We start from the raw sequence: 14,800 nt of genomic DNA, 5'->3' as shown, positions 1-14,800 counted from the left end.
ATTCTTACAATATCTAACCTTTTCATATTTTTTTTTTGGTATTTCTTTTTTTTTTTAATTTTTTTATTGTTATGTTAATCCCCATACATTACATCATTAGTTTTAGATATAGTGTTCCATGATTCATTGTTTGTGCATAACACCCAGTGCTCCATGCAGAACGTGCCCTCCTCAAGACCCATCACCAGGCTAACCCATCCTCCCACCCCCCTCCCCTCTAGAACCCTCAGTTTGTTTTTCAGAGTCCATCGTCTCTCATGGTTCTTCTCCCCCTCCGATTTCCCCCCCTTCATTCTTCCCCTCCTGCTACATTCTTCTTCTTTTTTTCTTTCTTAACATATATTGCATTATTTGTTTCAGAGGTACAGATCTGAGATTCAACAGTCTTGCACAATTCACAGCGCTTACCAGAGCACATACCCTCCCCAGTGTCCATCACCCAGTCACCCCATCCCTCCCACCCCACCCCCCACTCCAGCAACCCTCAGTTTGTTTCCTCAGATTAAGACTTCCTCATATCAGTGAGGTCATATGATACATGTCTTTCTCTGTTTGACTTATTTCGCTCAGCATAATACCCTCCAGTTCCATCCACGTCGTTGCAAATGGCAAGATCTTATTCCTTTTGATGGCTGCATAATATTCCATTGTATATATACACCACATCTTCTTTATCCATTCATCTGTTGATGGACATCTTGGCTCTTTCCACAGTTTGGCTATTGTGGACATTGCTGCTATAAACATCGGGGTGCACGTACCCTTTTGGGTCCCTACTTTTGTATCTTTGGGGTAAATACCCAGCAGTGCAATTGCTGGATCATATGGTAGCTCTATTTTCAACTTTTTGAGGAACCTCCATACTGTTTTCCAGAGTGGCTGCACCAGCTTGCATTCCCACCAACAGTGTAGGAGGGTTCCCCTTTCTCCGCATCCCCGCCAACATCTGTCATTTCCTGACTTGTTAATTTTAGCCATTCTGACTGGTGTGAGGTGGTATCTCATTGAGGTTTTGATTTGGATTTCCCTGATGCCGAGCGATATTGAACACTTTTTCATGTGTCTGTTGGCCGTTTGGATGTCTTCTTTGGAAAAATGTCTGTTCATGTCTTCTGCCCATTTCTTGATTGGATTCTTTGTTCTTTTGGTGTTGAGTTTGATGAGTTCTTTATAGATTTTGGATACTAGCCCTTTATCTGATATGTCATTTGCAAATATCTTCTCCCATTCTGTCAGTTGTCTTTTGGTTTTGTTGACTGTTTCCCTTGCTTTGCAAAAGCTTTTTATCTTGATGAAGTCCCAATAGTTCATTTTTGCCCTTGCTTCCCTTGCCTTTGGCGATGTTTCTAGGAAGACGTTGCTGCGGCTGAGGTCGAAGAGGTTGCTGCCTGTCCTCTCCTTTAGGATTTTGATGGACTCCTGTTTCACATTGAGGTCTTTCAACCATTTGGAGTCTATTTTTGTGTGTGGTGTAAGGAAATGGTCCAGTTTCATTCTTCTGCATGTGGCTGTCCAATTTTCCCAACACCATTTGTTGAAGAGACTGTCTTTTTTCCATTGGACATTCTTTCCTGCTTTGTCAAAGATTAGTTGACCATAGCGTTGAGGGTCCATTTCTGGGCTCTCTATTCTGTTCCATTGATCTATGTGTCTGTTTTTGTGCCAGTACCATACTGTCTTGATGATGACAGCTTTGTAGTAGAGCTGGAAGTCCGGAATTGTGATGCCGCCAGCTTTGCTTTTCTTTTTCAACATTCCTCTGGCTATGCGGGGTCTTTTCTGGTTCCATACAAATTTTAGGATTATTTGTTCCATTTCTTTGAAGAAAGTGGATGGTATTTTGATGGGGATTGCATTGAATGTGTAGATTGCTCTAGGTAGCATTGACATCTTCACAGTATTTGTTCTTCCAATCCATGAGCATGGAACGTTTTTCCATTTCTTTGTGTCTTCCTCAATTTCTTTCATGAGTATTTTATAGTTTTCTGAGTACAGATCCTTTGCCTCTTTGGTTAGATTTATTCCTAGGTATCTTATGGTTTTGGGTGCAATTGTAAATGGGATCGACTCCTTAATTTCTCTTTCTTCTGACTTGTTGTTGGTGTATAGGAATGCCACTGACTTCTGTGCATTGATTTTATATCCTGCCACTTTACTGAATTCCTGTATGAGTTCTAGCAGTTTTGGGGTGGAGTCTTTGGGAATTTCCACATAAAGTATCATATCATCTGCAAAGAGTGAGAGTTTGACTTCTTCTTTGCCAATTTGGATGCCTTTGATTTCTTTTTGTTGTCTGATTGCTGTGGCTAGGACTTCCAATACTATGTTGAATAGCAGTGGTGATAGTGGACATCCCTGCCGCGTTCCTGACCTTAGGGGGAAAGCTCTCAGTTTTTCCCCATTGAGAATGATATGCTGTAGGTTTTTCATAGATGGCTTTTATGATATTGAGGTATGTACCCTCTATCCCTATACTCTGAAGAGTTTTGATCAAGAAAGGATGCTGTACTTTGTCAAATGCTTTTTCTGCATCTATTGAGAGGATCATATGATTCTTGTTCTTTCTTTTGTTAATGTATTGTATCACGTTGATTGATTTGCCGATGTTGAACCAACCTTGCAGCCCAGGGATAAATCCGACTTGGTCGTGGTGAATAATCCTTTTAATGTACTGTTGGATCCTATTGGCTAGTATTTTGGTGAGAATTTTTGCATCCATGTTCATCAGGGATATTGGTCTGTAATTCTCCTTTTTGATGGGGTCTTTGTCTGGTTTTGGGACCAAGGTGATGCTGGCCTCATAAAATGAGTTTGGAAGTTTTCCTTCCATTTCTATTTTTTGGAACAGTTTCAGAAGGATAGGTATTAATTCTTCTTTAAATGTTTGGTAGAATTCCCCTGGGAAGCCATCTGGCCCTGGGCTTTTGTGTTTTGGGAGATTTTTGATGACTGCTTCTATTTCCTTAGTGGTTATAGGTCTGTTCAGGTTTTCTATTTCTTCCTGGTTCAGTTTTGGTAGTTGATACATCTCTAGGAATGCATCCATTTCTTCCAGGTTATCTAATTTGCTGGCATAGAGTTGCTCATATTATGTTCTTATAATTGTTTGTATTTCTTTGGTGTTAGTTGTGATTTCTCCTCTTTCATTCATGATTTTGTTGATTTGGGTCATTTCTCTTTTCTTTTTGATAAGTCTGGCCAGGGGCTTATCAATCTTGTTAATTCTTTCAAAGAACCAGCTCCTAGTTTCGTTGATCTGTTCTACTGTTCTTTTGGTTTCTATTTCATTGATTTCTGCTCTGATCTTTATTATTTCTCTTCTCCTGCTGGGTTTAGGCTTTATTGGCTGTTCTTTCTCCAGCTGCTTTAGGTGTAGGGTTAGGTTGTGTACTTGAGACCTTTCTTGTTTCTTGAGAAAGGCTTGTACTGCTATATACTTTCCTCTTAGGACTGCATTTGCTGCATTCCACAGATTTTGAACAGTTGTGTTTTCATTTTCATTGGTTTCCATGAATTTTTTTAATTCTTCTTTAATTTCCTGGTTGACCCATTCATTCTTCAGTAGGATGCTCTTTAGCCTCCATGTATTTGAGTTCTTTCCGACTTTCCTCTTGTGATTGAGTTCTAGTTTCAAAGCATTGTGGTCTGAAAATAGGCAGGGGATGATCCCAATCTTCTGGTACCGGTTGAGACCTGATTTATGACCTAGGATGTGATCTATTCTGGAGAATGTTCCATGGGCACTAGAGAAGAATGTGTATTCCGTTGCTTTGGGATGGAATGTTCTGAATATGTCTGTGAAGTCCATTTGGTCCAGTGTGTCATTTAAAGTCTTTATTTCCTTGTTGATCTTTTGCTTAGACCATCTGTCCATTTCAGTGAGGGGGTGTTAAAGTCCCCCACTATTATTGTATTGTTGTCAATGTGTTTCTTTGCTTTTGTTATTAATTGCCTTATATAATTGGCTGCTCCCATGTTAGGGGCATAGATATTTACAATTGTTAGATCTTCTTGTTGGATAGACCCTTTAAGTAGGATATAGTGTCCTTCCTCATCTCTTATTACAGTCTTTGGTTTAAAATCTAATTTGTCTGATATAAGGATTGCCACCCCAGCTTTCTTTTGGTGTCCATTAGCATGGTAAATGGTTTTCCACCCCCTCACTTTAAATCTGGGGGTGTCTTTGGGTCTAAAATGAGTCTCTTGCAGACAGCATATCGATGGGTCTTGTTTTTTAATCCAATCTGATAGCCTGTGTCTTTTGATTGGGGCATTTAGCCCATTTACATTCAGGGTAACTATTGAAAGATAGAAATTCAGTGCCCTTGTATTGCCTGTAAAGTGACTGTTACTGTATATTGTTTGTGTTCCTTTCTGGTCTATGTTGCTTTTAGGCTCTCTCTTTGCTTAGAGGACCCCTTTCAATATTTGTTGTACGGCTGGTTTCGTGTTTGCAAATTCCTTTAGTTTTTGTTTGTCCTGGAAGCTTTTTATCTCTCCTTCAATTTTCAATGACAGCCTAGCTGGATATAGTATTCTTGGCTGCATATTTTTCTCATTTAGTGCTCTGAATATGTCCTGCCAGTCCTTTCTGGCCTGCCAGGTCTCTGTGGATAAGTCTGTTGCCAATCTAATGTTTCTACCATTGTAGGTTACGTATCTCTTCTCCCGAGCTGCTTTCAGGATTTTCTCTTTGTCTCTGAGACTCGTAAGTTTTACTATTAGATGTCGGGGTGTTGACCTATTTTTATTGATTTTGAGAGCGGTTCTTTGTGCTTCCTGGATTTTGATGCCTGTTTCCTTCCCCAAATCAGGGAAGTTCTCTGCTATAATTTGTTCCATTATACCTTCTGCCCCTCTCTCTCTTTCTTCTTCTTCTGGGATCCCATTTATTCTAATGTTGTTTCGTCTTATGGTATCGTTTATCTCTCGAATTCTGCCCTCGTGATCCAGTAGTTGTTTATCTCTCTTTTTCTCAGCTTCTTTATTTTCCATCATTTGGTCTTCTATCTCACTGATTCTTTCTTCTGCCTCATTTATCCTAGCAGTTAGCACCCCCATATTTGATTGCACCTCATTAATAGCCTTTTTGATTTCTACTTGGTTAGATTTTAGTTCTTTTACTTCTCCAGAAAGGGTTTCTCTAATAACTTCCATGTTTTTTTCAAGCCCAGCTAGTATCTTTAAAGTGATGATTCTGAACTGTAGATCTGACATCGTACTAATGTCCGTATTGAGTAGGTCCCTGGCAGTCGGTACTACCTCTTGTTCTTTTTGTTGAGGTGATTTTTTCCGTCTTGTCATTTTGTGCAGAGGAGAATAGATTAATGAGAGAACAAAATGCTAGCAGGGTAACAACGTCCCCAGAAAATATACTCTAAACAAATCAGAAAAGACCTGAAGCAGTGGGAAAAGAAATGGAAAGAGAGAAAAAAGAAAAGGAAAGAAAAAAAGAAAAAGATAAAGATAAAAACAAACAAAAGCAGAACAAAACAAAACAAAACAAAAACAGAATGTGATCAAATATGATCAGGCTGGATTATAGATCAGTGCCACAGACTAGATTTTGGGTGTATTTTGGTCTGTTAAAAGAAAGTCCCTCCCAAAATTTTAAAGAAAGAAAAACTTATATATGTACAAAAATAAGGGTTGATATGATGAAGGGATGGAATATGACTGTAAAGATGGAAATTATAAAAAATTTTAAAAAAGGATTTGATAAGTTGTTTGAAAAAAGAAAGAAGAGGATTAAAAAAATAAAAAAGAAAGAAAGAAAAAAGGGAGAGAATGTGATCAGGCAGGGGAGTAGAAAAAAACCATACACTAGAGATTTAGAGTATATTTTGATCTGTTAGAAGAAACTATCTCAAGATTTTAAAGAGAGAACAACTTATATATATATGCCAAAAATACGGGTAATTACTATGAAGGGATAGAATATGACTTTAAAAATGAAAAATAAAAATGTTTTTTTTTTAAAAAGGGATTGATAAGATGTTGGTTGAAAAAGGGAAAAAGAAAAATTCAAAAAAAAAGAAAAAAGGAAAAAAGAAAAAAAGACAGTTAAAAAAAATAATTAACTTTGAAAGACTAAAGAATCATGGTAAAAAAGCCATGAATTTTATGTGCAGTATTCCCCTAGCGCTGGAGTTCTGCCGTTCTCATTGATCGGTAAACTTGGTCTTGGCTGGCTGTTCTCACTGATCTTCTGGGGGAGGGGCCTGTTGCCGTGGTTCCCAAATGTCTTTGCCGGAGGCAAAATTGCCCCGCCCTTGCCGGTCCGGGCTAAGTAATCTGCTCGGGTTTGCTCTCCGGAGTTTTTGTTCCCTGCAAGCTTTCCGTACAGCTTTGGAGGCGGAGAGTGAAAATGGCGGCCTCCCAGTCTCCGCCCCGGCGGAGCCGAGAACTCGGGGTCCCGCTCCTCAGCGAGCCCCCAGAGAAAAGCAGTCAGTCACTCCCGTCTCCCCGGTCTCCGGCCATACTCCGCGCTCACCCGGCCTGTGACTGGGCGTTTCTATATGGCACCCAACCCCGGGTGGAGTCTCCAAACCCAGCAGATTCCTGCGGTGCGCTCCCGTGCCACTCCTCCCAGGGGAGGAAGGGGAGTCTCCCCGGATCTGCCGCTTGTTGGGTCCCTGCTGGAGGAGCAGTGGCCCGACTGTGCCCCGGATCACGGTTTATGGCAACCCTGAGCTGAGAGCCCGCGCCTGGGCTCCGTCTCTGCAGCTGGCTTCCCTGCTCCGATACCTGGGAGCTCTGCCGCACTCAGGCACCCCCGGTCTTTCTGTGACCCCGAGGGTTCTGAGACCACACTGTCCCGCGAGGGTTCCACCCCCCCACTTCGCCACCAGAGTGACGTCCCTCAGCGGAGCAGACTTCTAAAAGTTCCGATTTTGTGCTCCGTGGCTCTATCACTTGCCAGAAGCGGCCGACGGAGGCCCCTCCCCCGCCGTCTATCCTCCCGAATAACGCCTCAGATTCACTTCTCCGCACGTCCTACCTTCCAGAAAGTGGTCGCTTTTCTGTTCAGAGAGTTGTTGCTATTCTTTTCTTCGATCTCCTGTTGAGTTCGTAGGTGTTCAGAATGGTTTGATCCCTATCCAGCTGAATTCCTGAGAGGAGACGAAATCCAGGTCTCCTACTCCTCCGCCATCTTGCTCCGCCCCCTTTTTTTTGGTATTTCTATGCTACACAGTTTGTGAGTTTTTTTTTTCTATTTAAAGATTATTTATTTATTTACTTGACCGAGAGAGAGAGCACAAGTAGGCAGAGTGGCAGGCAGAGGGAGAGGGAGAAGCAGGCTCCTCGCTGAGCAGAGAGCTCAATGCGGGGCTCGATCCCAGGACCCTGGGATCATGACCTGAGCCGAAGGCAGACGCTTAACTGACTGAGCCATGCAGGCGCCCCGTGAGCCTTTTTAAATTGTTGCAAATCTCCAAAAAATTTTCCAACACATTTACTGAAAAATATTGACATATAAGTGGACCTATGCAGTTCAAACGTCAATTGTAATAAAAGAAAAACTGTCAACCAAGAATCCTATATCCACGAAAACTGTCCTTCAAAAATGAGGGAGAAATTAAGACATTCTCAGATTAACAAAAGCTGAGGGAGTTTATGACTACTAAATCTGCCCTGCAATAAATGCTCAAAGGGGTCCTGCAAGGTGAAATGAAAGGATACTACACAGTAACTTGAATCCTTCTGGAAAAATAAAGACTTCAATAAAAATAAATACATGGGTAATTATAAAAACTAGTATTATTGTATCAATGCTTCACAACTGCACTTTTTTTGTTTTGTTTTCTACACTGGATTTAAGAGACTAATATGTTTAAAGAACACTATTAGTGTAAAAGCTAGTACTCCTGTGGGGTGCCTGGGTGGCTCACTCATTAAGCTTCCAACTCTTGATCTCAGCTCAGGTCTTGATCTCAGAGTCATGAGTTCAAGCTCTGCACTGGGCTCCGTGATGGGCATGGAGCCTACTTTAAAAAAAAAAAAGAAAGAAAGAAAAAGAAAAAGCTGGTACTACTATAACTCCAAATCTTGTTTTCTAGATAACTGAAGAGACTACTGCATTTAAAAGAATTATTAGTTTGGGGCGCATGGGTGGCTCAGTCATTAAGCATCTGCCTTCAGCTCAGGTCATGATCCCAGAGTCCTGGGATCGAGCCCTGTATCAGGCTCCCTGCTCAGCGGGAAGCTTGCTTCTCCCTCTCCCACTCCCCCTGCTTGTATTCCCTCTCTCACTGTCTCTCTCTCTGTCAAATAAATAAATAAAATCTTAAAAAAAAAAAAAAAAAAAAAAGAATTATTAGTTTATGTTTTGGGGCACATAATGTATAAAGATGTAATTTTGTGACATCAAAAACTTTTATAAAAGGGGTGGAGATGGAGCTGTAGAGGAGCAGAGTTTTTGTATGTTATTGAACTTAAACTGATATAAATACAAATCAGTGTTATAACCTTAGGATATAAATGTAATCCTCATGGTAACCACAAAGATAATAGGTATAGAATATGTACAAAAGGACATTAAGAAGGAATTTAAACATTTCACTACCAAAAGTAAATCAATTAAACAAAAGAAAACAAGAATGCAGGAAATGAGGGACAAAAATGATATAGGGAATATAAAAAACAAATAGCCCAATGACAGAAGTCCCTTCTCTCAGTAATTACTTAAATGTAATGGGTTAAACCCTCCAATCAAAGGATGATATTGGCAGAACAGATAAAAACACATGATCCAACAATATACCGTCTACAAGAGACTTACTTCAGACTCAAGGACACAAACATGTTGAAAGTAAAAGGATGGAAAAAGATATTCCATGCAAATAGTAACTAAAAAAGAGTAGGTGTGACTACACTAATATCAGACAAAACAGGCTTTAAATCAAAAAAGGTTACAATAGATAAGGTATTATATATTAATAAAAGGTTCAATACGGCAAGAAGATATAATAATTATAAATATCTATCAACCTAATGACACAGCATCAAAATATATGAAGTAAAAACTGCCAGAACTGAAGGGAGAAATAATAATTATACAGTAATAGTTGGAGACTTCAATACCCTTGTCACAATGATGGATAGAAAAATCAGATAAAAGTTAAGGAAACAGAGGACTTGTTTTGTTTTTTTTTGTTTTTTTTTTTTTTTAAAGATTTTATTTATTTGAGAGAGAGAGAGAGCACATGAGAGGGGGGAGGGTCAGAGGGAGAAGCAGACTCCCTGCTGAGCAGGGAGCCCGATGCGGGACTCGATCCCGGGACTCCAGGATCATGACCTGGGCCGAAGGCAGTCGCTTAACCAACTGAGCCACCCAGGCGCCCAGGAAACAGAGGACTTGTAAACAAGACAATCCACAAGGTAGATCTAACAGACATACAAAGATCACTCTACCCAACAACAACAGAATACATTCTTAAGTGCATGAGACAGTTTTCTAATAGATTAAGTGTTAGGTCATACATTAAGTGTCAATAAATTTAAAAAGTAAAACTGGAAAATTCATAAAACTGTGGAAATTAAACAACACACTTTTAAACTAGCAATGGGTGAAAGAAGAAATCACATGGAAAGCATAAAATACTTAGAGACAAATGAAAATTAAAACAATGTATAAAAACTTAGGAGAAGCAGCAAAGCAGTGCTAAGAGGGAAGTTAATGGCTATAAACACTTATATTAAAAAACAAGAACAAACTCAAATCAATAACCTAACTTCACAACTTAAGAAACTAGAAAAATCAGAACTAAACCCAAAGCTAGCAGAAGGAAAGAAATAAAGATTAGAACAGAGATAAATGGAAAAACAGAAAAAAAGAAAAAAAAATCAAAGAAATCAAAAGTTGGTTCTTCAAAAAGATCAACAAGATTGACAAACCTTTAGCTAGATGGACTAAGAAAAAAGAGAAGACTCAAGTTACTAAAATCAGAAATGAAAGTGGGAACATTACTAGCAATTTTATAGAAATAAAAAGGATTACTAAGAGAGTACTATGAACAACCGCATGCTGACAAACAGGGTAACCTAGATAAAATGGACAATTCCTAAAAACACAAAACCTACCAAGACTAAGTCAAGAAGAAAGAGAAAATCTGCGTGCCTGGGTGGCTCAGTTGGTTAAGCGACTGCCTTCGGCTCAGGTCATGATCCTGGAGTCCCAGGATCGAGTCCTGCATTGGGCATCCTGCTCAGCAGGGAGTCTGCTTCTCCCTCTGACCCTCCCCCCTCTCATGCTTTCTCTCTCATTCTCTCTCTCAAATAAATAAATAAAATCTTTAAAAAAAAAAAAAAGAAGAGAAAATCTAAATAGACTTGTAACTTGTAAGGAAATTGAATCAGTAATCAAAAATCTCCCAACAAAGAAAAGCCATGAACCTCATGGTTTCACTGGTAAGCTCTACTAAACATTTAAAGAACTAATACCAAGCCTTTTAAAACTCTTACAAAAAAACTGAAGAGGAAGGAACACTTCCTAATTCATTCTATGGGGACATTATTACCCTGAAACCAAAGCCAGACAAAGACACTACAACAACAACAAAAGCTACACAGTCTGATATCCCTTAGGAACACTGATGCAAAAAATCTCAACAAAACACTAGCAAAAAGAATTCAGCAGCATATTAAAAGGACTATACATCATGACCAAGTGGGATTTATTCCTGAAATGCAAGGAATAATTCAACATAGGAAAATTGATCAATGTAATACTCCACATCAACAGAATGAAGGGGAAAAAATCTACATGATCATCTGAATTCATACAGAAAAAGCATTTGACAAAATTTAACACCCTTTCATGATGAAACTCAACAAACTAGGAATAGAAGTAAACTATCTCAACATAATAAAAGCCATATATGAAAAACCCACAGCTAACATCACACTCAATACTGAAAAACTGATTTTTCTTTAAGAACAGGAACAAGGCAAGGATGCCGGCTTTCACCACTTCAATGCAAAACAGTACTGGGAGTTTTAGTCAAAGCAATTAGGGAAGGGGAGGGGAGGTATACAAATTGGAAGGGAATAAAATTATCTTTTTGCAGACATGACCTTATATGTAGAAAACCCTAAAGATTACACACACACAATATAAATGAATTCAGCAAAGTAGCAAGATACAAACTCAACATACAAAAATTAATTGCATTTCTGTAGATGAACAACAGAATAATTGAAAAAGGAAATTACAAAAGAATTCCATTTACAATAGCATCAAAAAGAATAAAACTTAGGAATTAACCAAGGAGATGAAAAATTTGTATAATGAAAACTACAAAAATCCTGCTGAAATAAAACATAAATGGAAACACATCCCATGTTCACACATTGAAAGACTTAATATTGTTAAAATGTCAATACTACCCAAAGCAATCTACATTTTCAAGGCAATCCCTACCAACATTCCAATGTCATTTTTTACAGAAATTAAAAAACAAAAACAAAAACAAAAACCTCCACTAAAACTCATAAGGAATCTGAAAGGGACCCTGGATATCCAAAATAAACCTTGAAAAAGAAGTGCAAAAGTGGAAGACCCACACTTCCCGATTTCAAAACTTACTACCAAGCTACATTAATCAAATCAGTGTAATACTGGCAGAAAGACAAACATAAACCAGTGAATAGAAAAGAGCACCCAGAAATAAGTCTTCACATATATGTTAAATGACTTTTAACAAGGATGCCAAGACCATACAATGGGAAAACTACAGTCTTTTCAACAGAGGATACTGGAAAATTGGGTATCAAAACATGCAAAAGAATGAAGTTGGACCCTTACCTAACACCATATATAAAAATTAACTCACAAGGGATCAAGCACCTAAATGTAGGACCTAAAATAATAAAACTCTTAGAAGAAAATACAGGACAAAAGCTTCATGACTTTAGATTTGCCAATGATTTCTTCTACATGACACCAAAGGCACAGGTAACAAAAGAAAAAACAAAATTTGGGCTTAACGAAAAATTTAAATTTTTGCTTATCAAATAGCACTATCAACAGAGTAGAAAGGTAACCCACAAAATGGGAGAAATATCTGCAAATCACATATCTGATAAGGGGTTAATATATAGAATATACAGAAAAACTTCTAAAACTCAACAACGAGGAAACAATTAAAAATAAGTAATGGACTTAAACATTTCTTCTAAGAAGATACACGAATGGCCATTAAGCACAAGAAAAAACAACATTGCTAGTCATTAGGGAAATGCAAATCAAAATTACAATGAGATACCACCTCATACCCATTAGGGTGGCTACTAGCAAAAACCCAGGAAATGACAAGTGATGATGAGGATGTGGAGAAATTAAAACTCTTGTGCACTGCTGGTGGGAATATATGGTATAGTCACCGTGGAAGACAGTATGGAAGTTCCTCAAAAAATTAAAAATAGAATTACCATATGGTCCAGGAATTCCACTTCTGAATACATACTCAAAAGAATCGAAAGCAGGGTCTTGAAGATATTTGGATACCCATGTTCATAGCAGCATTATTCACAATAGCTAAACGCAGAAGCAATCCAAGTGTCTACTGACAGATGGATAAGCAAAATGTGGTACTCAGCTTTAGTAAGAAAGGAATTCTGTAATATGCTACAACATGGATGACCCTTGAGGACGTTATACTAAATGAAGGAGCCAATCACAAAAGATAAATACTGTACAATTCCGCTTACATGAGATACTTAGAATAGTCAAAATCTTAATGACAGAAAACATAATGGTGGTTACCAGGGGCTGGGAAGATCTACTGATAAATTGCTTTGGGGAGTTATCATTTAATGGGTATAGTTTCAGTTTTACAAAGTGAAGAGAGTTATGAGGATGAATGGTGGGGGATGGCTGTATAATAATGCTAATGTATTTAATACCACTGAACTATATACTTAAAAATGGTTAAGATGGTAAATTTTGTTAAAGATATTTAAGATAGAAACCCCGGTATCAATATCAGGTTTCTAACACCAGGCAAACAACAATTAGTTTTGAATGACGTTAAGGAAGTTGGATAACTTATACTACCAGTTCTGACTAAATCCCAAGATCAAAATCTGCCACAAGATTCCATTTGAGTTATGTTAGTGCAAAAAAAAAAAAAAAAAAAAAAGAACTGTTAAAGTTTAAAGCACGTTAAAAATAGGAATTTCAGGTTTCATCAGGTTTCATCATAATTCCAGGGTGACACACAAAAATATAAATATATGAGGACAGAAAGCACATCAGAGCAGATAATGCATTTTTGGAAAACAAATAGCAAGAAGAGAAAAATAACTTGAGCTGATACTGAAAGGGCTTATTAACAATTAAATTAGGTTAAGCTAATTAGATACATACCATTCAAGGTACTGTAGAGGGAAAACAAGACAAGTGCTTCAGATGCATTCAGTGTACATATAACTAGACAAGTAAAAACAGTATTTTAATAAAGGCAATAATAAGTTCATCAGTGACAAAGCAGCATAAAATTTTAAAATAGAAAGGGGAAGAAAGCAGAATCAAGAAAGATCTTGAGTTTTATCTCAAACACTAGATTCCACTGAATGAATATGAATTAGAAGGCCACAAAAGATGGGTATTCTACACTGGAGAAGAGTAAGCAGAGATACTGAAGTAGAAAATGACACTTCATATGTGGAAACAACATAAATCATACATTCACACTTAAGAAAAATGTCAAAATTTTCTTCTATAGGAAGAAGCAACCTGTTCTACTGGGACAGGTACTGCCTCCAAGTAATCTGCTTTTCACTCTGATAACCAAAAGCTACATGGCCATTTGTTTGAGGATGGTAAATTACGTCTCTACAAAATTTGACTGCAAGCTCCCAGACAGCTAGGATGGTGTCTCTAATGCAGTATTTGACACAAGAAGATGCAGAATGAGTATTCAGTGAATTTAAATATATTATGAGAAAGCCAGAATGGTACTATTTTCTGAAAATATGTAACTTAAAATACTACTCCTAAAATATGCACTGTGAAAAATTTCATAGTCAAGTCTGCTAAATTATGCAAATTTTATTATTTATCTTCCTTCAGAGACCACTGATGAGCATATTAACATATTAAAATCTCTGAAAAGTGCTGCAATATCAAAATAACCTACCTCTTTTAAATCTAGCATTTCCCAAACATACTGGCTAATAGAATTTTTTTTTCCCCTCAGATCGTTAAGACTCTCTAGAATTAGTATTCCATCAAATACTTTGAGAAATTCTCTATTAGAGCCCAAATATAAAACTGAACAGTAGACTGAATTACAACATTCCTGGATATTTAAGTACGTCACTGAATGTATCTTCAATTTCACCGAACTTTCTGTAAATGACATGGTCTCCCAATTGAATTGCTTAAAATTATATTCACAGCAGCAAGAGAAGATAAACAGGAAAACTAAATATTTAATCTCTCTCTAGTCATAAAAATGAATCTACACAATGTTTCTGAAGTACATGGACCATTAAGTAACTAACATAAAGGGGTACATACATGGCTGGCTCAGTTGGTAGAGCATGCAGCTCTTAATCTCAGGGTTGCTAAATTCGGGCCCCATGTTGGGTGTAGAGATTACTTTTAAAAAATCTTAAAAAAAAAAAAAAAACTAAAATAAAATAAAAATACTGCCACAAGTACATTTAAACACACACACACAGTATTATGCCAGTCTCTTTCCTAGCATCAAAGTCCTTTTCTCCTCCCAGCTTATTCTGTTAAATCAGATACGAGTTTACAGAATCAAAGTCAAAATTCTATTTCCCAAAAAGC

At 37.8% G+C, this 14,800-nt stretch overlaps 1 protein-coding gene across 10 annotated transcripts in view; it reads right to left on the bottom strand.

Annotated features, from left to right (window-relative positions):
• PPHLN1 (periphilin 1) overlaps positions 1-14,800 on the bottom strand; it is a 153,573-nt gene that overhangs the window by 58,003 nt on the left and 80,770 nt on the right. The gene's annotated exons all lie outside the window — the stretch shown is intronic.

Source organism: Halichoerus grypus, chromosome 6 (genome assembly GCF_964656455.1).
Source record: "Halichoerus grypus chromosome 6, mHalGry1.hap1.1, whole genome shotgun sequence".
Taxonomy (NCBI): Eukaryota; Metazoa; Chordata; class Mammalia; order Carnivora; family Phocidae; genus Halichoerus; species Halichoerus grypus.
Note: the sequence above shows the minus strand (reverse complement) of the source record. Positions and strands in the feature narration are given on the sequence as shown.